Source organism: Schistocerca americana, chromosome 9, assembly GCF_021461395.2.
Source record: "Schistocerca americana isolate TAMUIC-IGC-003095 chromosome 9, iqSchAmer2.1, whole genome shotgun sequence".
Taxonomy (NCBI): domain Eukaryota; kingdom Metazoa; phylum Arthropoda; class Insecta; order Orthoptera; family Acrididae; genus Schistocerca; species Schistocerca americana.
Window position 1 is genome coordinate 51057817 of NC_060127.1, and position 22390 is coordinate 51080206.

Below are 22390 nucleotides of genomic sequence, written 5' to 3' on the forward strand. Positions count from 1 at the left end.
GCAATTGATTAAAAAACTGTGCTTCTGTTGAAGTTATGTGAACTGACTTAGAGCAGTGACATTTAGTGTGCCACATTGCAGGCACATGAATCGTCGCTGCTTGCGGCGGTATACGTCATCACTTTAGAGTGTCAGCATGTCTGGCGTAATAATGTCTGCGATGCACAAAAATTTTGTTATTTTGTGACGAAGCTTGTATGGATGATTAATGTGACTATTGTGTCATCCGAATACGCAGTGTCACGAATTATGTAGTGTACTGGATTTACTAAGGTACGGAAATGGTGTCACGTCTGATAATAATGATTTCCGATTCTGTATTTTGTGTAATTTGTAGACATTCTCTATGACACTACCGTTGTAAGTTATTTTTACGTTCGAAGATGGTCATCGGTGACCTAAAATAATTACCTGGTTAACGCACTTTTGTGATCGGCGCTTGGATTTATAACAAAATAAATAACCATCGGATCGCTGTGAAACCTCATTGCGAATACGTTGCTCGTGAGGATTTTTCTGTAGTTTTTTGTCCTGCCGTACAAGTGCACTTTACCGCCGCAGAGATGGATATGGAGTAGTCAGGCAGTAAGTGTGGGTCTGTTTCAGCCAGTTGTAAGACACATAGTATGATTGATATTTGTGTGAATATTGTTCATCTAAGCTGGCGAGCAACATACCGCAACAGGGTGACCAACGACAGAGCTCAAGTATGGAGCGTCGATGAAGACGATCCCCATGAAGTGCCACACAGTTTCTGTAGGATGTTATTTCGGGTTTTGATTTTGACAGCTGTTCTTAATAGTTTTCCCTTTCTTTCTTTCTTTTGCGGTGTTTCCTATCAAGCGTGACTTACACTATTTCCGGTTTCTGTCATGTCTGAGAAACCTTCCTTCAAAGTAGGCCGTGAACTCTTTGTTGCGTATCTTAATTATTTGAAACGTTGAGGCTTGGATCTTAGCGAAACTTGGTTGTAACCTCCATTTGCATTTTATGTCAGCCATTATCTAATTTTGCTGATAATCGCATGTGTAAACTTCGATATTAGTCATCATTAGAATTTCGAGTTCTATTGTTCATTTATCATGAATACCTTTTGTCTTCTGCCCACTTTGCGGCTATTTTCAGACAATATATATATCATGTATTAAAATTCGCCGTTACTGATTTGTGCTTTCGTAGATCGTTTGATGAAGATTTATACGTGCTTATGGTGCACCTATTGTCTGATGCAATCTCTGTTCAGTCATAAAAGCCAAGCCAAATCAGTAGGGAAATGGTAAAAGAAAGAGACAAATTCAGGAACAAAGTTATGAACACGGAATTTGAAGCAAAAGAATGTAAAAAGAACAGGGAAAATATGGACAGAGGAAAAAAAGAACAGAAGAGATTTTGGGAAGAGAAAATGAAGAAGCAAGCAAGAAAAAACTGAATAACCATTTAACATTCAAGTTAAGCACTCTTGTTTCCTTCTTCATTTTCTTTTCCCAAAATCTCTTCATTCCTGTTTTCTTTTCTCTGACCACATTTTCGCTTTTTTTTTTACATTCTTTTGCTTCAAATCTTCCTAAATTTTGCTCTTTCTTTTATCATTCCCCTACTGATTCCTGCTTGTCTGAGGTCCTCTTCTACTTCTTGAAACTATTTTGCTGAGCTGTTTAAAACATCAAATATCTCTTTGTGAGTCTGCTGTTGTAGATTCTACATATGTGCTCATGGAGTGTTAGTGGGCGTTTTCTGATCATGTCTGTGAGTCTGTGTGTGTGTGGTCGCATAATTGTTTGGTTGGCCTCACGAAATCTGTTTACTGCTCGAAAACTTTTTATGAGCATTTTATGTTCTTTATTTTCTGTCTGTGCTGTGCATTATGCTCCGATTGCAGTCGTTTATTATATGTAGAGTGCTTCTGGAAAGACAGCTACATCGTAATGCTTGAGTTTGGCCTGTCTTGAATGTTTCTTTTATTATAGCACATCCACTTCAATTAGTCCCCTGTCTGAAGTGTTTGTGTTCTTTCTGTGTTGGTCGCATTGTTGGTCCTCCTATTTGCATATATTCACTCACGTAGATAGCCGAATTTCTCCAATGTGTTAACCTTTCTGTAGTTTATTTCATTGCCTGTGTAATGCTATTCTTTCTTTCCTTGTACTGCGTTTTCTAATGTGATATTTGTAGATATGTTTTGGCAGAGATTCATGTAAGTATTCCAGTGCTTCTTGTCTGTTGTTGCTCAGTTCTGCCAAGCCATCTAGAAACACCGGGCACTTTATGACTGCCCTGATTGCCCTTTTACTTCCTAACTGAACCACTTTTACTTTTTCCCCATTGCTTGATAATTTTGCCCATCACCATGCTGACTGAAAACGACCATCTCCTTGCCTTAATTCTATAAAACAGAGAGAATAACCCTCATATACCTGTTCACGGCTAAATTCCAGCGTCGGCAAAGAAAGGCTTCACTATCGTCACTCACCCCTGGAAACTGGAAGAAAGTTGGCAACGGCTTTATGCTGATGACTGCTGGAGACACACATGCCAGATTAACGCCATTACGGAACAATTAGAGACGCCATAGCATATCGACCGAGCAACCTGGCTCGAACTGCCACGCAAGATCATAACAACCAACTCTAGAAGGTGTGCCGACTATTTGCATAAGTTGAAGAAAATAACTTCTCCAAGTTGTGACTGTGGCGCTGAAAAGCAAACTGTTTGCCAGATAATTCAAGAATGTTCTCTGAGAGCTTTCCCTGGCGATGCTATACAGTTCCTGGTCAGGAGGAATGAGTAGACTATATTCCTGGCCTGGAATCAGTTTGTAATTTAAGTCAATTGTAAATATTTCTTGGTATGTGGCCATACGCTAAATAAATAACATACAATCAAAATGTGCAACAACGTAACGTGCAGCAGAGAATGGCGAAAAATATGTGCGCAGTACTTCGGATTGATTGGCTATAACACTTTACGGTAACCAGCTTCCAACTTACAAAAAACTCGAATTCCCCGAACCTCTGTAATAGTTGGCGCCCAAATACCAATTAACCTTTACTTGTGTGTGTGTTATCGCAAATACAATCCTGTGGGAATGTGAACTGACAACCTAAATCTGCTTATGAGCTCAAGGCCGCATCACTTACATGAAACTGAAAAGAATCCTGTGCCTGTGAAAACCGAACTCATTCATAAGCAAATAAATAAGCAAACCAATAATATCACGCTCAGTAGACTTGGTCAGTGCGAACTGTGTGAAAAAACGTAACTATATATATATATACACTCCTGGAAATGGAAAAAAGAACACATTGACACCGGTGTGTCAGACCCACCATACTTGCTCCGGACACTGCGAGAGGGCTGTACAAGCAATGATCACACGCACGGCACAGCGGACACACCAGGAACCGCGATGTTGGCCGTCGAATGGCGCTAGCTGCGCAGCATTTGTGCACCGCCGCCGTCAGTGTCAGCCAGTTTGCCGTGGCATACGGAGCTCCATCGCAGTCTTTAACACTGGTAGCATGCCGCGACAGCGTGGACGTGAACCGTATGTGCAGTTGACGGACTTTGAGCGAGGGCGTATAGTGGGCATGCAGGAGGCCGGGTGGACGTACCGCCGAATTGCTCAACACGTGGGACGTGAGGTCTCCACAGTACATCGATGTTGTCGCCAGTGGTCGGCGGAAGGTGCACGTGCCCGTCGACCTGGGACCGGACCGCAGCGACGCACGGATGCACGCCAAGACCGTAGGATCCTACGCAGTGCCGTAGGGGACCGCACCGCCACTTCCCAGCAAATTAGGGACACTGTTGCTCCTGGGGTATCGGCGAGGACCATTCGCAACCGTCTCCATGAAGCTGAGCTACGGTCCCGCACACCGTTAGGCCGTCTTCCGCTCACGCCCCAACATCGTGTAGCCCGCCTCCAGTGGTGTCGCGACAGGCGTGAATGGAGGGACGAATGGAGACGTGTCGTCTTCAGCGATGAGAGTCGCTTCTGCCTTGGTGCCAATGATGGTCGTATGCGTGTTTGGCGCCGTGCAGGTGAGCGCCACAATCAGGACTGCATACGACCGAGGCACACAGGGCCAACACCCGGCATCATGGTGTGGGGAGCGATCTCCTACACTGGCCGTACACCACTGGTGATCGTCGAGGGGACACTGAATAGTGCACGGTACATCCAAACCGTCATGTATATATATATATATATATATATATATATATATATATATATATATATAAAGCCAAACTAATGTGGACCAGTATAAGAATGTAATCTGAAACACTCGAAAACTTGTGCAGTGATATACGGCCCTGGTAAAATAAAATGACAGAACCTACATTACAGAACCTACATTACGCAGAGGAAACGAAACAATCACGTATTATGAATCTCACCTGCAAAATAAAATACTGGCAGAAACAGCAAGATACTGCAACAGCTAAAAAAAAAAAAAGGAATACTGCTAAACACTTACTACAGTTTGTCAAGGGGAACTGGGTTAATAATATTGAATACAAAATGCCAATGAAACACATGAGCCAACTTGTAAGTTCTGAAATTTCAGTTAGGAAGGCACGTATAAAAAAAAAGTTATAGACTCCAGTATGAAAATTTATTTAACCCAATAACTTGCATGGCACAGTAAAGTAACTCGGAAGATCAATCAATAGAATGTCCGCCCCCGGTAGCTGAATGGTCAGCGTGACGGATTGTCAATCCTCTGGGCCCTTGTTCGATACCCGGCTGGGTCGCGGAATTTTCTCCGTCCAGGGACTGGGTGTTGTGCTGTCTTCATCATCAACCTATCATCTAAATCGACTTCAGGTCGCCGAAGTGGCGTCAATTTGAAAGACCGGTACCCGGCGAACCGTCTGCCCGACGGGGGACCCTAGCCATACGATTAAATAATATCAATAGAATAATTATCGAAAACTCGACTGTGTCGAGGGTAAAGTGGACCAACAATACATGTCTACAAAAAAAAAAAAAAAATAAACTTTTTACCTCGTCAAATAACACCTTGTTCTTCATTTCAAAACATTTTTTATGTCCGTATGCCATCCAGCCGTTGTTCTGAGTCATCAATCCTCCACGTAATAAATCTGAAACCCACATAGTCCCAAAAGTGCGTCCATGCACTAAACTGTACACCCGACGAACCCCGCCCGCTGCACACCGCAGCTATACACTACTGACTGTCAAAGATCCTACAAGTCCACAGTGCGGCCATCGCAGACACAGATACTGTTGCCTAACAACGGTTTCTCTGACCAAAATTCTTCAAATATATCATTTTCCTTTACAAATATGAACACATCCAATAACATCATCTTACAGTTCATCAAAAGCTTAGCATCCGAAATGACTGTAAAATAGTCCGTGCGATACAAATATCATAGGAATGAAATAATTGGTGCTTGTTTATTAGCACTCACTGCGAACGAATGGAACAGTATCACCGAAATCCCCAACTGTTCCTACCGTCTGAGCTTCAGCAACTATTCGCTCGCCAGTCCGGAACAAAATGTGTCCTCAGACGTATTTGGAAGCATGGGCCCAGTCAAGTGGTAGGAATGTGATTGGCTGAGGTGTGTGGAACTCACCAAAGGTAAATATGTTTGCGTCTCGGCGATTCATAGAGGCAACACTGAAAGAACTTACACTGCATATCGATACTGCGTACAGATCGCCTTTGTGAAAAATTAGGGTTGCCCCCTTTCGATATTTTTGTATGCAATGGCTTTGGAACCCTGTCTATATGGTCTCCGAAGACGGTTGGAGGGAGTGCCGTTGCCACAACTGACCTTTCATTGCCGCGCTTATGCTGACGATATGATGCTGGTGGCACGGACAGGCGAAGAAGTACGTACGGCGTTGGCATGGATACAGCGATATGGGATGGCGGCAGGAAGCGTGCTTAATCTACAAAAAACACGCTGCATGAATGTCGGTCGAGGATTACAACCGGGGGAGGAAGGCCCGCTCATCTTGGTTAAGACCATAAAATGCCTAGGTATTACGTTCCACACGGATGTGCAGCGGACAGCAGCGGATAACTACCGACGCATATTGAAGCTGATGCGGACAATGGTGCTGTTACAGAAATTAAGAGCGTTGGATATGATTCAGAGGGTGACCTATGTTAACGTATACCTAGCACCGAGATTCACTCACGTAGCGCATGTCCTGCCTTTAACGCGCACAATGGCATCACGGATACAAGCAACTTTCGGAACCTACGTGAGTGTGGGACACCTGTTTAAGATCCGATACACAACGCTTACGCTACCACCTGGACAGGGTGGACTTGGTCTACTGAACGTATATGAAAAGGCACGGGCGTTATTCGTCAGTACGATTTTCCGACAGTGGCGCGGTCAATTTCGCAATATCTAGGGTGCGTTGGCCGACGTACTAGCGCCCACTTCAATGCTGCCCCCAGTCGATGTGGGCCATATTTCACCGAAGCTGTCACATTTCAAGTCTTTTTTTTTTGGAGCTTAGCTATGTCAGAGATTTCTTCCCAACAACACGACTACCGACGACGCGAGACGTATACCAACTCTTACTGCGCCGGTGCCCCAGGAATACCCTGGAAAAGAAGTACCCAGACAAGAACTGGCGACAGATATGGCGCGTTATAAGGAACGTTTACCTCCCAACGTCGGTACGCTCAACATGGTATGTGGTGATAAATAGGAAGTTCGCAACGAATCAACGGCGGCACGCGATTCATTTGGCAGACACTCCACTATGTTTAGGCTGCGCAACAGTGGACACTGATGAACATCGTTTAACATGTAGTGGGACGGCTCCAGTGTGGCACTTGGCACAACAGATATTGGCGTTCCTGTTACGCTCCGCCCCTCACAAAATTTCATCAGACACGCTTTTTTTCCCCCAAGAATATTATTTCCCGGTCCAAAAAACCAATGCAGTGACATGGGTGCGGGGAATGGTGGTGGGCTACGTGTATAACGAATCGGAAAAGGACAAAATTGATTTTTGGCATTTTCTCCTGGATGGACACACGAAGCTGCAACAGCATAAGAAATATAGACAAGACTTCGCTAATTACTTGCGACTTACATTTACCGACCCGCCGGCCAGATGGGGTGTGACGGGTGAGAGATGAGATAGACGAAGAAGCCGAGATAGACATCGATCGCACTTACGGACCCTTAGTTCATTTCGAGAAGACGACCCAGTCTTACACCAACGTCTGGAGAACGAGTCGATAGATGGCTCTCTTGCTCTATCGAACGTCGGGTCGTGAGCAGGTGTCGCCCCCGACACGAATTTCATTTCATTGCTACAGGAGCATGTTTCTTTTGTATTTGTACTATCCGCAATGTCTTCATGTATTTCATTTGGGAATTTTCAGTTTTATTCATTTCATTAATTAATTAATTTTCTAAGTAGCCACTATTTGTCAACATATGGACTTTGTAGACACTATTTATGCGATAGTACAACAACATGTATGTCAGCAAAGGTGGTAAGCCTGACATTGGATTAAAAAAAAAAAAAAAAAAAGATGGAAAAAAAACAAAAAAAAAAAAATGGATAAGGCGTCGGACTTCGGATCCGAAGATTGCAGGTTCGAGTCCTGTCACGGTCGAAAAATTTTAATACCGGACGTTATGTTGCACATCTTCACCGTGTCATTAGAAACTGACTGCGAAGTCAAAGTCAGGCGTGTTTCCTAATCTAAACTTTAGAACAGCCGAATGAATAACAGTTTCGTAGCATTACGTTACTGAAATAAAAAAATAAAAAATAAAAAAAAAAAATGGTCAGCGTGACGGATTGTCAATCCTCTGGGCCCTTGTTCGATACCCGGCTGGGTCGCGGAATTTTCTCCGTCCAGGGACTGGGTGTTGTGCTGTCCTCATCATCAACCTATCATCTAAATCGACTTCAGGTCGCCGAAGTGGCGTCAATTTGAAAGACCGGCACCCGGCGAACCGTCTGCCCGACGGGGGACCCTAGCCATACGATTAAATAATATCAATAGAATAATTATCGAAAACTCGACTGTGTCGAGGGTAAAGTGGACCAACAATACATGTCTACAAAAAAAAAATAAACTTTTTACCTCGTCAAATAACACCTTGTTCTTCATTTCAAAACATTTTTTATGTCCGTATGCCATCCAGCCGTTGTTCTGAGTCATCAATCCTCCACGTAATAAATCTGAAACCCACATAGTCCCAAAAGTGCGTCCATGCACTAAACTGTACACCCGACGAACCCCGCCCGCTGCACACCGCAGCTATACACTACTGACTGTCAAAGATCCTACAAGTCCACAGTGCGGCCATCGCAGACACAGATACTGTTGCCTAACAACGGTTTCTCTGACCAAAATTCTTCAAATATATCATTTTCCTTTACAAATATGAACACATCCAATAACATCATCTTACAGTTCATCAAAAGCTTAGCATCCGAAATGACTGTAAAATAGTCCGTGCGATACAAATATCATAGGAATGAAATAATTGGTGCTTGTTTATTAGCACTCACTGCGAACGAATGGAACAGTATCACCGAAATCCCCAACTGTTCCTACCGTCTGAGCTTCAGCAACTATTCGCTCGCCAGTCCGGAACAAAATGTGTCCTCAGGCGTATTTGGAAGCATGGGCCCAGTCAAGTGGTAGGAATGTGATTGGCTGAGGTGTGTGGAACTCACCAAAGGTAAATATGTTTGCGTCTCGGCGATTCATAGAGGCAACACTGAAAGAACTTACACTGCATATCGATACTGCGTACAGATCGCCTTTGTGAAAAATTAGGGAAGACCAGTTCGTGAATTAAAGTAAGCAATGCCGTAGATAAATGGAAAGTGTCATTTAACACGAGACTCTCAATGTGTGCAAAAGGATGTGTCACTGTGGTAGAGTACAAGAGGCATCCATCAGCACTGTCTGTGATTGCCTTCATCAGCAGTTGGGCACACAGAGAGATCGGTACCTCACGCTGTGTCTGCGAGCTGCGCGGGAAGAGAATGGCGTTCTTACGAAACCGCCCTCCGCATCGTCGATATTCCCTTCAGTGGGTTGGGGCAAGGGATCGGCCGGAGTACTTCACTGCTGTTGAAGATACGAACCTCGGCTGATGGAGTATTATCACCTAGTAGGATGAAATCATCGCACCCCTATAAGGACTCACGTACATCTGCATGATTACTCAGCAATTTACACGCAAGGGCTTCGCAGAAGAGGCACGACACCGCTTCTAAATTGTCTCTCTACCGTACCTCTCGCATGCAGCACGTGAGAAAAAGGATGACGCGAGCCTGTTGTGACGTCATAAGTATCTCGAAAGGTAGACTAAGTTGTTTTCGTGTTTCTAGGTCGACTAAAAGATTTTAATTTAATACCACATCGACCTCGACGCCTTCTAAAAAAAAATAGGTAACCAGGTTGAACCTAAAATTTTCTATCACTTAGGTAACGTATGCTGTTTCCTAGGGGGACTGTACTCGTTTTGTATCAGACATTTTCATTGCGGATAGTGTTCGTTGCAATCTCAAAATTTCGCAGATGATGCTGTCATCTATGAGGAAATACATAGTCATCTGTTTCATTAATATTTGACACCTTTAACGGGATCCGCCACGAATTAGTCCCTTGTGTCAACCTCCTCGTCTAAAAAATGTGTGAAATCTTATGGGACTTCTACTAAGGTCATCAGTCCCTAAGCTTACACACTACTTAACCTAAATTACCCTAAGGACAAACACACACACACCCATGCCCGAGGGAGGACTCGAACCTGAACCTCCGCCGGGACCAGCCTCTTCATCTCAGAATAGCACTTGCCCCCAGCGTCCTCAGTTATTTGCTGAATGTATTCTAATCTCTGTCTTCCTCTACAATTTTACACTCTACAGCCCCATCCAGTATTATGAATGTTATTCATAGATGTAACACAAGTCCTATAATCCTCTTCCTTCTTCTTGTCAGTGATCTCCATATGTTGCTTTCTTCGCCAATTCTGCTAAGAAACCTCCTCGTTCTTTTCACTATCAGACCACTCCGACTATTTGTTAACATTCTTGTGCAGCACTACACCTCAAATGCTTCGATTATGTTCGGTTGTGGTCTGTGATCTGCTACCAGACAACGCTGCGCTCCAAACGTACTCTCTCCTCCTCTGGAACAGGCCATGAAGGCCCAACGGTACCGTCCGGCCGCCGTGTCATCCTCAATCATAGGCGTCACTGGATACGGATACGGAGGGGCATGTGGTTAGCACACCGCTCTCCCGGCCGTGTGTCAGTTTCAGAGACCGGAGCCGCTACTTTTCAATCAAGTAGCTCCTCTGTTTGCCTCACAAGGGCTGAATGCACCCCTCTTGCCAACAGCGCTCGGCAGACCGGATGGTCACCCATCCAAGTGCTAGCCCAGCCCGACAGCGCTTAATTTCAGTGATCTGACGGGAACCGGTGTTACCACTGCGGCAAGGCCGGCTCCAAACGTGCGTTCTCAGAAATTTCTTCCTCAAATTAATTTCGATTTTGATACTAGCGGACTTCACTTGGTGAGGAATCGCCTCTCTGCGTGTGCTAGACTGCTTTTTACGGTCGTCTTGCTCCGTCTGCCACGCGCTATTTTGATTTCAAGGTAGCAGAACTCCTTAACTTCGTCTACTTCGTGATCACCAGTTTTGCCGCTAAGTTTCTCGCTATTCTCACTTCTGCTACTTTCATAATTTTTGTCTACTTTGGATTAGTCTCAATCCATTCTTTGTACTCATTAGACTGTTCATTCAATCAACAGATCCTGTAATTATTCTTCACTTTCATTAAGGACAGCACTGTCATCAGCGAATCTTGTCGTTAATATCCTTTCACCCTGAATTTTAATCCCACTCTTGAACCTTCCTCTTATTTCCGTCATTGCGTCTTCGATGCATAGATTGAACAGTAGTGGCGAGAGACTACATCGTGTCTTACACTCATTTTAATCCGAGCACTTCGTTCTTGGTCATCCAGTTATATTGTTCCCTCTTGGTTAATGTACATATTGTATATCCCCCGGCTTTCCCTTAGTCTTATTTTTCTCAGAATTTCCAACATCTTGCCCTATTTTATATAGTCGAACGCTTTTTTCTAGGTCGACAGATCCTATAAGCGTGTCTTTATTTTCCTTCTGTCTTCCTTCCATTATCGAGCTCAAGTTCACAACTGCTTCTCTGGTGCCTTTACCTTTCCTAAAGCCAAAGTGATAGTCATCAAACAGTTCCTCAATTATCTTTCTCATTCTTCTGTATATTATCCTTGCCGGCAGCTTGAATGCATGAGCTGTTCAGCTCATTGGGTAATAGTTCTACTCTCATTCTCTTCGGATTTTTTGGATGATATTTTGCCGGAAGTGTGATGGTACGTCGTCAGTCTTCCAGACTCTACACACCAACTTCAGTAGTCGTTTCCTTGCCACTTTCCAAAATTATTTTAGAAATTTTGATGGAATGACGTGCATCCATCCTTCCTTATTTGATCCTATGCCTTCCAGAGCCCTTTTAAATTCTGATTGGGTTCCCTCTCTTTAGTTTCTTCTTCTAACACATCGTCAGAATAACCCTTCCCCTCACAGAAGCTTTCAATGTACTCTTTCCACCTATAGACTCTCTCCTCTGCGTTTAACCCAGGAATTCCCATTGTTACCACCCTTGCTTGTAATTTCATCGAAAGTCATTTCGACTTTTCTTCATGCTGAATCAGTCCTTTGACGATCATTTCTTTTTCGACTTCTTCACATTTTTCCTGCAGTATTTCGCATTGTTTTCCCTGCACTCGCTATTTATTTCATTCATGAGTGATTTACATTGCTGTGATCCTGTCTTTCCCTATCCATTTTAATACTTCCTTCCGTCGTCCATCAGTTGTACTATTTCGTCAGTCAGGCAAGGTTTCTTTGCAGTTACTTTCGAAAACGTTCATCTTTCCAACATCCATAATTGCCCGCTTTAGAGATGTCCATTCTTCTTCAATTGAACTGTCTACGATGGTATTCCCTTTTGCAATATCCACATCTTTAGCGAACTTTAGACGTCTGATCATGTCTCACTGTTTTAATATTTCACTTCTATCCAAACGGATTTTTTTAACGATTCTGTTGAGCGTGATCACTACTAAATTGTGATCTGACTCTACATCTGCTGCTGGATACGCCTCAGAATCCAGCATCTGATTTTAAAATCTGTCTGACCATGGTGTAATCTAGCTGGAATTTTCCCATGTCTCCAGGCCTTTTCCAAGTATATCTGCTCTCTAGTGACTTTTGAACGGTGCATTTTCTATTACCTCCTGATATTTAGTGCAGAATTCAATTAGACTTCTTCTTCTCTCATTTCTACCGTCAAGCTTATATTCTCCTGTAATCCTTTGTTCTATTACTTCCCCTACAACCGTGTTCCAGTCCCTCATGGCTATTAGATTTTCATCTCCTTTTGCTCACTGAATTACCCGTTCAGTATCCAGATATAGTTTTCCTATCTGTTTCTGATGTCGGCTTATGTATCTTAACTATTTTTGTCGGTGTTTGTTAGCTGTCGAATGTGATGAGAACAATGCTCTCTGCCCAACCTTCCTACTCATAATGAACCCTACTCCCGTTGTATCACTTTGTTACTGTTGACATTACACAGCTTTCATCCAAGTATAAATCCTTATCTTCTTTCCATTCCACTTCACTGAGCCCCACAGTTGATTTAAGACATCATATTCTTTTTCTTTCCTTTAGCTTCCCAATACTTCTTCATTTTTGTTCTCTTCTTCCTCCTGTCCATGTCTCTCCGTTATTGTTTTGTTTTTTCTTCTGGAAACCCCTGACTATTTGTACCTCCTCCCTCAACTCATGTCTGTTTTGCATGTCTTGCCTGTTATTCCTAAATCCTATACATCTTTCTGAACTTCTATAAAACATGGATTTGTTTTTTTGGAATTCTGTGAAACAGGTTGAATACCTTTTGTCAGCCTCGTGCTACCATTCTTTGAAAGTGGCCATAAAATGTAACCATTCGCTTTCTCATTGTATCTACCACATTTTCAGTTTTTTCGTACACTTCATTGTTGCTTCTCAATTTACAAATCCCATTTTCATATTTTGGATCTAACATTTTTGGAATTATTCTTCTTTCTTTCTTTTGCAATTCTGAGTCGAAAAGGCTCACGGTTTTCCCGGCCACGTTGTGATACCTCAGTTTTATAATGGATGTCGTTTTTTACTGTACGTGTTCGGTGTTAAGCTAAATCCCATTTCCAGTTTTCTGGCCCTGTTGATGTTAGACACTTAGTTCAGAGTATTTCACATGATTATTTTTGTGAAGCATTTCAGTTCTGAATTTTCTACCATTTTCCGTATCTTTATTCTATTTATTTTGGTGCGCCTTTAGCGTTTGTCACGTGTACTGTTCTTTCAAATCAATCTTTCATCTAGTTTTTGTACTACCTCTTTGAGACTGTTTATCTGTTTCGTTGCATCTTGGAGATTTTGAGCTGAAACGGCTAAATCATCAACAAAGCCAAGCATTCAGTTTCAAAATTCTCTCTCTTTCTTCCTAGTTTGACCTTATTTATTCCCTCTTTCTGTTCTACTTCCTCCGAAACGTAATTAAATAATAATAGAAGCAGCCCGCCCCTCCGCTTCACACTTGTTTTGCTTTCGAAAGGTTGTGATTTTTCATCTAAAAATTTAACCTTGGAAATTGTATTAGTCAAAGTTTCCTTAACAACTGCAATTTCTTCCAGGACAGTGCATGTTTAGTGATGAAGTCATTATTTTTAAATCAACAAAGGGTGCATAAAAGTTTTGGTCTCGAAGTTTCTTACAGCTGATATAGAACTTTAGATTTAACATGTACTCGATACAGACATTCCTCTGCTAAACCCTCCCTGGTGTTGTCCTATTTGTTTCTGAATTTGATTTTCCAGTCTGTTTTTTTTAAAGCGTTAGATAGGATTTTACACGTTACTGGGAAGAGAGATACCTTTCAGTGATTGTTCACAACTGTTCTCTTCCCTTTTTATGGTTCCGGACCCCAATAAGTAAAAACTGAACCCTTGTAGAATAACTTTGCTGTCCGTGTGTTTGTCAGTTAGATCGTTAAGAAACCTTTTTCTCAGGAATGGGTAGACACATCTAGTTGGAATGTGTGTGAAATACTAAGGTCTGTGGTTCCTTGGCGATGTAAGAAATTTAAACCTCTCCGTCAATGCAGCCAAAAGATATGCCCATTAATGTCTAACATTTCGACTTAGCAGACTCGCTCCTTAAAATCTGTAGTGTGCTACCCGTTGACCTGGAATCATAAAATTTTGCAAGAATGACGTTTTTACAGTGCAGTAAAGACAAAAATGCAAAAATTGTTAATTCGTAATTTGAGAGGTGGCATGAGCCCCCTGTCATATTTCTATCTTACGATTTTCGTCTCTAATTGCATGCGGTGAAAAGTCGCTATTCCTTCACACGCGGACTTCCCACGCAGCGTCTCTCGTCACCCGGGTGGTCCGGTGACAGGCGGGCTCTGCTAAGCCGACGGGTGTGAGGAAGTCGAGTGAATGCTTTGCAGACGCCGACATTGTCAAAAGACACGCCCGGAGGGGTCTGAGGTAGCGGCTGGGCTAGAGGTTCCGTTACTTCGCAGAATCTTAGCGAAAACACTTTCTGGCGGGCTACCAGTGAGGCGTGGGAATGACTTGTGTACCCAGGCAGTTGTGGCGGGAAAATTCCCGCGCTTTCTGCAAAATAGTAACTGTGATTGGCTTGCTCAGGGCATAGCTCCGTGACGCAGCAAAAGTCAGCGCAGAAATTGGCGCCAAGAATCTCCATTGGTGGAATGGTAGTGCTCCGGCAATGGAGTGGAATTTTCCGCCGGTTTTCGAGTTGCTGATTGGAACGTTTAACCACGGCCACTGTGGTGGGGGCGGGAATGTTCGGTGTTCGGCCTGTACAGGTGCTCTGGGTAGTCGGCTCTCGCCTTTCGGTCGAGGACGTCGAAGCAACCAGCCATCTCCTCCGGTCCGCCAGATCGTGTTCTGGCAGTTAAGAAGACAGTTTGGTAATGTATGTCCGCAGCACCGGCAGACAGGGATTTTCCTAGGTGATAATCAGAGCTCAGCAGAGCGCGCCTGTTCGTCTTTTTCTAACTTTGTTCTGTCTTCAGTAGCAGCAATTAATGTTGGGTTAGCTGTGTGTCTCTCTTAAGATTTGAGTGGCAAGGAATTGGCTCCACATACCACTTCGTCATAAACCTCACAATCTAGTTTAGGGACAACTTCACCTTCACAGCGTTTGTTTGTGTATCCAATTTGAGCCGATTTGATGTATTACAAATGTTTCATGTGTTTATGTTTATTATTTTGTGTTTAGTCTTAATAAATCATATAGTTATTTTGGACAGAACTTTCATTCTGTTAATCGGTAGAGCAACCCATAATTTCTCACTACATTAATGAAACCTTCCTTTATTTAACTTATTTATCAAATTAAATTATTGCAGGTGCCAAACTCTTTTCTACTCCACTTGCAGGGTTGATTACAGTCAGTTCGCGTATATTTTTTAATCCTTGTGCAACAGCAAAAGTCGGAGTTAGAATAGGGGGGGCTTAGAGCATCATTTACATATGTAGATTCTAGAATTTAGTGTTAAATACACTGCTAGCCCCGGCACCTCGCAAATTATCTCACAAGAAAAATAGAATTGTTTTGTCTTGTAATCCGACTGTCCGTATGTCCCTCTATTAAGTGCATTTTTTATGGGGAACTGTTAGACGTATGAAGCTGCAATTTAAGTCATATAGAAAGGCCTATATTCACTTGGCGGTGTAAAAAACCTCCAACGGCAATGCAATCAAAAGATAAGACCACTTGTGTCATATATTTCGATATCTTGCCAGTATCGATATCGATAAGAGAAAATTATCGAATTCTTCGGATGAATTAACTATCTGGAGAGTGATTCACGAAGATATGCAAATATTTTAAGATGTTATTCTACAAGTAAAACTAAAGAAAAAAAGTTCATATAAACATACGGTGAATCTAATAAAACATATCCCAGAAATGTATATGCAGTAGTTTTCCAGGACATCCAGAGAAGCAAAGATTATTATACAAGTAAATTTGTTTACGTTCCATTAAGAATGTAGAAACATTTATGTCATTGTTGGCAACTGTTGTTGTTGTTTCAGTCGTTTCCTAACCTTGAAACAGTGTTCTGTATTGTTCAGCGACAGATCATAGTAATAACAGTGTATTTAATTTCAACCACATAGTAACTGTTGCTGTTTGTAGATTGTTTATGGAGTAGGGATGCCTTTCAAATTTACGGCAGAGGAATATTCCGGCATAGTGGTTATGGCAAATGTGATGGTAATGCTACGGCTGCAGTTAATGAATATCGCGTACGTTATCCAGCCCGGAGGATTCCGAATGCACGAACCATTAGCGGATTATGTTACGGGAGACAGGTTCTCTAACTCGCATACATAATCTGGGTGTTATGGAAAACTACCGCAGATATACGTCAGAGGCACATTTTATTAGATTCACCAGATCAATAATAACAAAATAAATGGAAATCGTGCTTTACTTTAACCTCGTACAGTTTTGCGATGGCTTGATATTAGCGAAGTTACTAAATTTCAGGCAAAATTTTTTGTTAGCCGTGACACCGTAACTAAATATTTGCGGACCTATGTTTATATGAACTTTTTTCTTTAGTTTTAATTATAGAATAACATATTAAAATATTTGCATATCTTCGTGAATCACCCTGTACATATATAATTAAGTTTTTACGAAGTACTCTGTAAGCGAGTCCTATTCGAACTTCTTTTATGTCATAGATGAATAAATGCTATTTTTCGATCTTGCGCTATTTGTTCAGTCTCTCTCGTGCGTCTCTTCTCCCGTCCCTCAGCAACAGTTTGGTATTCAGTTTGCTAGCCTTAAATTTGAAATTCATAACGTTTTTAGCAGGGAATAAAAAGAAGCTTGTAACAGGACGTTACAAGATACTAAGAAAATCGGGATGCAGCTTGCGGGGCGTAAACGATAGTATCAGCACAGTACGTGCCTAACCCATAGAGATTGGGCAGATAAAACCAGATTATAACATCTCGCACGGAACCGTACACTCCTTTTTGCCATGCTCCATGTGCGGATGAAACGGGCAGAAGTCTCAGTACATTAAGAAGGACGCTTTGTCACGGACTTCTCAGTCACTCCCAGAGAATAAACACAGATGCACAGAAGCAGCCCCTTTTCCATTGCCTACAGAAAGAACAACATGTCTGATGTTAACTGCTACTAAATTACGAGGGCGGTTCTGAAAGTAACCTCCGATTGGTCACAGTGCGGGTTGTGGGGGGAGTAGCGACGCCATCTGTGCGTTCACGCACTCAACAGGTCAGTCGGCATCAAGCCGTGGTCGAGTGAACGTCGTACCTGCGCTAGTTTAGTTTTTGTGGCAGTTTGAAATGTGTGCTGCAATAGAAAACCCCGCCAAATGTGAAGTGCGTGCTGTCATAAGGTTTTTTACAGCCAAAGGATATTCTGCAGCAGCTATTCATCGTGAGCTTTGTGCCGTGTACGGACCAAGAGTTATGAGTGAAGGAGTTGTCCGTGAATGGGTATGTTTATTTAAAAGTGGACGAGAAAACGTTCATGATGAAGAGAGGAGTGGTAGACCATCATTGGTGACTGACGAACTCGTTCAGACAGTTGATGCAAAAGTTCGTGAAAATCGACGTTTCTCAATGTCGGAGTTGTCTACTGGTTTTCCACAGATTTCTAAGACTCTCTTGTACGAGATAGTGACAGCAAGATTGGGTTACCGTAAGTTCTGTGCACGATGGGTGCCCAAAATTCTTACCGACCACCACAAAACTCAAAGAATGGCCTCTGCATTAGACTTTCTGTCACGTTATGAGGACGAAGGAGAACCATTGTTAAACAGAATCGTGACCGGTGACGAAACCTGGATTAAGTACGTGAACCCTGAGACAAAAGAACAATCAAAGATGTGGGCACATTCAAATTCGCCTACCAAACCAAGAAAAGCCTCGCAAGATTTTTCTGCCAGAAAACTGATGGCAACGGTGTTTTGGGATGCCAAAGGGGTGTTGTTGGTTGAATTCATGGAACGTGGTACGACCATTAATCAAGACGTGTACTGTGAAACAATAAAAAAGTTACGACGGGCTATACAGAACAAACGCCTTGGTATGCTGACTTCCGGTATCGTTTTTTTGCACGATAACGCCCGTCCTCACTCTGCTCGCAGAACAACGGCCCTTCTTGAGTCCTTCAAGTGGGACGTTATCAACCATCCACCTTACAGCCCAGACCTGGCGCCAAGTGATTATCACCTCTTCATGCATTTGAAGAAATGGCTCGGGTCACAGCGGTTTGATGACGACGAAGAGCTCAAAGATGCGGTCACAGGCTGGCTCCAGGCACAAGCGGGTGATTTTTATGCAGAAGGAATTTCAAAGCTTGTGAAGAGATACGATAAGTGCCTCAACCGCTATGGAGACTATGTAGAAAAATAGTGCAAAGATGTAGTTGTAAGATGTATATATTAAAATATTTTTATTTAACTTGGTGTATTTTTTTTAAATCAACCGGAGATTACTTTCTGAACGGCCCTCGTACATTCATCTCAGGCTTCGAATTTCCAGGCACCATTCTTTTTCAAAAGTCACTACGTTTGTTTCTGTTCCGACTTCACCATCTGTTGCTAACCATAAATGAATATTTTTCAGTGTACTTTATTGAAAGAGACATAAGTCACGGAAGCGCAGCTCGCTATCCGGGAAGCCACAAATCAATGCACTCCTGACTTCCGAAAATAATTTTAGTGAGTACCACCGCAAAGCTTATTAACGAAAACTCCGTCACATGGTTCACCAAATGAAGTTTACGACTGGATTGCAGATATCTCGGTAGGGAGGACGAAACATGTTGCCTTGGGTACAGCGCCATCAAGCGACCTTCACGCGTTAACGCTTAAGTCGACGTCACACAGAACGAGTTTCTCACCGCGAAGCCCGCCAAACGTGGTGTCCGTCTTGGTTGCTGACCTCCTTACATCTCACTCGACTTAAAAGTGCTCCTCTTTGCGATCTGCGACCTCATCGCTCTACAGCGGCAGTTTGTGGCATCTGGCTCGTAAACCACACAGTTTCCTCACGAAAAGGGACCCCCATAAAATAGTCGCGTTAACTATGTTGGCGATTGATGAAGAAAAGCTGAGGAAATCGCGGAAAGGGTTCTGGATTTCTCGATGGCTTGAACAGCGAATACTGCTGTACTCTGACATACGTACCAGTGGAGGTTATTCGTCGACTCAATTAAATCTTCATCTCATTTTCGGTTTCAAAACGGAGATACACTGAAGCGACAAAGAAACTGCTATAGGGATATATATTAAAATGCAGAGATATGTAAACAGGCAGAATACGGCGCTGCAGTCGGCAACGCCTGTATAAGAAAAAATGGTTCAAATGGCTCTGAGCACTATGGGACTTAACATCTGAGGTCATCAGTCCCCTAGAACTTAGAACTACTTAAACCTAACTAACCTAAGGACATCACACACATCCATGCCCGAGGCAGGATTCGAACCTCGAACGTAGCGGTCGCGCGGTTCCAGACTAAAGCGCGTATAACCGCTCGGCCACTGCGACGTCCTCATTTCCACGTCCTCATGTGTTTTCTTGTCCCATGAGAAGGGAGCTTTAGTATAGATGCCGTATTTTAATGACTTGGTGGTAGACTGTACTAACAGTAACAGCAGTTTTTATTTTTATTTTTAAATGCGAACATTTTTAGGTTAGGCTTTACCGTGACTGTTACTGACATTAAATGAAACAACAACTTCACTGTTACCAGTCACCGTTTTATTTATTTCCGCGACGCGTTTCGAAGGTTTAAACCTCCATCATCGGGTGGATTTACATTAGTAAGTATTACATTTGTGTGTGTGTTGTCTAACGTTTTTTGGAGGAACTTGTGGCACTGCCTAGTGGAGAAACAAAACACTATTTCAGAATATGGTTTTGGATAACTTTTGACAACAAATTAAACTGATATCTAATGATAAACATTAAATAAGTAAACTAGAGTACCTTCAGTGGTCACAGGTTCCTTTTGCTGTCGTAACCCATCACATGTATACTGGCACATTTGTAAACAAATATGCTAGTGAATTTTTAGTTGTTATGAAAGTGCTTGCACAATTTAAAAAGGAAAACTGCGGGCACATACAATAAACAATAGTAAGGAAGTGAATTGTTGATGCATGAATCATGTATTGCATTCGTCGCAAGTTTTTCGTGTTAAATTCTACAAGTATTGTCATACCTGTTACAAATTAACTAGAACAGATGTACAGGACTCTTTCTGTACGGGGTTAGGAATATGTAAGGTACTAGGAGAAATTATTTTATACTTATTAGTCCGTTTTAAAAACGTGTTAAATTAATAAAAATTTTATTTAAATAATATTTTCTGCTTTTTTTATCTTGTGTGAAAAGTTTTTCTATTGATTTCAAACATTCTGACGTGCTTACAACAGAGACATGTGGTAAAATCACGATTACTTCAATTTCACTTCTGTCAACCAGTGCATTGCTCCGTCCTACAATTATCTCACGAAAAGACATCGAAGGTAAAAATTGAAGAGAATCGAGATCACGCGGGGACTTACTAGCGAGAGTAGTACAAAATATACCCTCCGCCTCACACTAGACTCGAAAGCTGGTTAATATGGCACAGTCATCGAGTTTTGAGCTGTGTTGAAAGTTTCAAGTTTTTTAGTAGTCATCGCGAAATGATAGTGATAAACAAAGTACCCTCCGCCACACACCAGGCGCGACCGGTTTAAAATCGCACTGCTATCCACTTCTAAGCTATGTTGAAAGCGTGAAGTCTCTAGCTCGTCGGAAAACTAGTTTACATTCAATTGCAAAATGTGCACCGAACAAACAGACTAGTAAGCGCTATAATATAAATGTGATAAAGAAGAGACACCTAAGTATTGAGGCATAGCAGAAAGCGGATTTGCAATAAATTGAGTATCGCAGGTTTAAATGACAAAGAGGGCGTAGCGCAGCAATTCTGTTACGACAGAAGCAAAACAGCGCATAACGGACGAAAGGAGAAGCATAACGGGAGCAGACCAGTATTGGCAACCAAAGGGATTCCTTGCTTAAAAATGCCTGCTAATAACAAACATAAACGTCTGTTTGAAGGTACAAGATTTTGAGAACAAGCTACTGGAGCACAGAACTGTGTAGAGGAGAGTTATGGATTGTGGGAAATCTGGTAAAGAAGAAAATCGAAGGGTTTGACATGCGGTATTGTAGAAAGATGTTGAAATTGAATTGGACTTAGATGATAAGAATTGAGGTCCTGAACAGAATCGCCGAGGATAGCACTTTGTAGAAGGTATTACCTAGCAGAAGGGACAGAGTGGTAGGACATGGGTTAACGCGTTAGGGAGTATCTTCCATGTCAATGTGTGTCATTAATTTGTTATTCACTGCACGTCTTGTCCTGCGATGCCCAGCCAGTAGCTTTAGCTGTCTATGGGACATCACTAATGGCCAGTGGGACGTGTGGCAGCTTTGTGGATACAAACAACACAGTGTGACTGTTCTCCGGTTGGTCTCGTGTCCCAGACAAGATGATATGATTGTTGTTGTCCGAGTGTATCTGCTGGGGTGAAGTCTTTTGAATTTTGTTTTCATTGTGCTACAAGTATTCTGTGTTGTTATTCTCTTCTTGATCTCCGACATCAAGAACTGTTTTGGATTGAAATTAAGTTTTGGTTTGTTATCTTTTCTCTCTTTCCAGGAAGAATATCGAACGTTCAGAAAATTCTCTGAGAAACTGAGCCCAGACCTTGGCGACGTCCAGCCCGAATCGAACTATACACACATCCTGCACTACAGCCAGAAGGATGCCGTAGCGGGCAACAGACCTTGAAGAAGAGAGATGTAAGAAATTGCCCACGAAATAATCGACAATGTTCGATGTAGATCTGATTTCTGAGCTGAATAGATGAAATCGTTCCAGGTCGCATCAAACCAGCCAGAACAAAAGTGACAGGAGAGAGGGAGAAGAACCGTCACCCCGTTATCTACACCCTACACGTCGAGATGCTGACTACAGCCTACTCTATAGGCAGGGTAGCCAACACGCTATCATGTTTACATTTTCTTTTGTTGTATACGTACTCTACGGCAATGAATAAATAAATAAATAAATAAAATAAAACGACGCACCAGGAAGGACTATCCGAATGGGATGGAGATCGGTAGATGTGATGCAGATGGATAGTCAAACAAATGATTGTTGTTGTGGTC